The sequence below is a fragment of the Cyprinodon variegatus genome, unplaced genomic scaffold (genome assembly GCF_000732505.1).
Source record: "Cyprinodon variegatus isolate N-32 unplaced genomic scaffold, C_variegatus-1.0 Scaffold1647, whole genome shotgun sequence".
Classification (NCBI taxonomy): domain Eukaryota; kingdom Metazoa; phylum Chordata; class Actinopteri; order Cyprinodontiformes; family Cyprinodontidae; genus Cyprinodon; species Cyprinodon variegatus.
In genome coordinates this window covers 49,066-51,177 of record NW_015152100.1, presented here as the reverse complement: position 1 = coordinate 51,177, position 2,112 = coordinate 49,066, and positions in this window count along the sequence as shown.

Below are 2,112 nucleotides of genomic sequence, written 5' to 3'. Positions count from 1 at the left end.
CATCCATCCATCCATCCAGCCTTCATCCATCCATCCATCCATCCATCCATCCATCCATCCATCCATCCATCCATCCATCCACCCAAGGGATGAAATATGAAGTGTTGTCTTCTTTTTTATCAACTTTTAAAAATATTTAGACATAAGGCCTGTCTATGGAGACTGCATTGCATTTATACAAGAACACAGAAGATGGTTTTCATAGGTTTCAGGCACTTGCGTAACTTTCTGAAGGACTGGTGTGGACATGCCTCTTACAACTTTGGCATGGAGGGGAGAGTTCCCACCAATAATTTCTGCTTTTCCCCCGTTTCCGCTGATTTACTTCAGCCAAAGGTAACTGGGGTTGGGTGCAGCTAACTGTGTTCAGAGCGTTTTTTGTTGTTTTTTACTCGCTCTCCCACTGCTCTCAAGTCCAACCTCTCAGTGAAATATCATGAAATACCATCTTTAACCAGCAGCTACTTCAATATATGTTTCAGCAAAAGTTAAGAGACTGTTTGGTTAAAAAAATTAGAGATCGGTTCGTTACACGTGCTGAGCTTTTTCAGCTAAAAATGGCAATAGAGACTACATTTATACAAGTTAAAAAAGCAGGACTTCTCAGAGGACCATTACTCAGAGTTACAGATTAAAATGAACACATATCTGTTGTTTTCTTATTGAACAGAGAATCAGGCTGCAAAGCTTCTATATATCCTGAAAATGATTTTCTCTGGCATCATTATATTGGTAGACAGATTCATAAATCTGTTTTTAAGCAGAGCAGAGACATAATTAGGGACAGCTGCAGATTTAAAGGGGAAACAGATTTACTGGGATATGCAACATGCAATAAAATAGATCTCCAAGTTTACCAGAAAAAAATATGCAATAATATTGTAATATTCAACATATCTTTTTGTTTTTTGTAGTTCAGCAAGATTCAGAAATAGCTGTGCCAGCCAACCCAGAGACAGCCAGACCCACAGGACACAGACTGAAAATTAAAATATAAGAAACCTGCAAGAATTAAAGCACAAATAATAAAAATCACTGGATGAATGATTTTTGAAATCTAAGGTTCAATATATAGACTTTGGCTGTCAATGACGTATGGGTCAAATTTCTAAATTAGATTTTGCTGCTTGTGAAGGAGGATAATCACTGATGCAGCTTTAAGGGAAGCCATGATGGATGGATGGAAGTGAAGTTGTGTCCATACTAAGGATGTATGATATATTGATGTCGGCATCGGTATCGTCTGTTATTCGCCTTTTTTTATACATTAATGTTTTTGAGCCTTTTATAAATAATGCACTGTAATCAGCTGCAGGCATCTGTCTATAACTATAAATAATAGTGTATTGTGGTACTCTTATGTTCTCAACAATAGGAAACCATTCAATAAATATATGTTTGGGCTCATTTTTGGAAAATATAAACCCTATTTAAAGCGTTGGGGTTGAATAGCTGTAGGTCCATCAACGGCTATCCTTAGAGCATCCCCACCAAATTTAATCCCAAAGTTACACCCTTGGTTTGAGGCCAGAACACACTGAATCCGATTTTGCATCCGATCTATTAGAAAATCGCGTCGGATGAGGTTGTGGCATTTACTGCTCATTAAAAGTTAATGGGGATGATCACACCCGACACGATTTTACGCAAGTGGGCTTGCATAGGTCCGACTAAGATAGAAAGATAAAAAACGAATACTTTACCCATGATTGAATTTCAGGAGGACAGAAGATGGATAGAGCAGTGATTCGAGCCGTGCAAAAAGAACGAAGGACAAAAAGCGCAGTATATCAATCTCCACAAAAAGAAAAATAACTGCAGGAGAAAAAACGGATATAGTAAATTTGTCTTTGAGCCTCGCCAAAAAAATAAAACAAAAAAACGAGGGGCAGACAAAGCAGGTAAGCACGGTCTATCTCTCTCACCTCTGTATGAAAAAAAGAAAGAAAAACTCAACAAGCTTCACAGATTTCTCACTCAGAATCACTTCTCACTGCCTTAGCCAGCATATAAACGGCCCCATGGCTTTTATTGCTGTTTTTCTTTTCTTTAGACATACATCGCATTATGTTTTTATATAGGCATATGAACATTCTCTATCTGTTCTGGTTT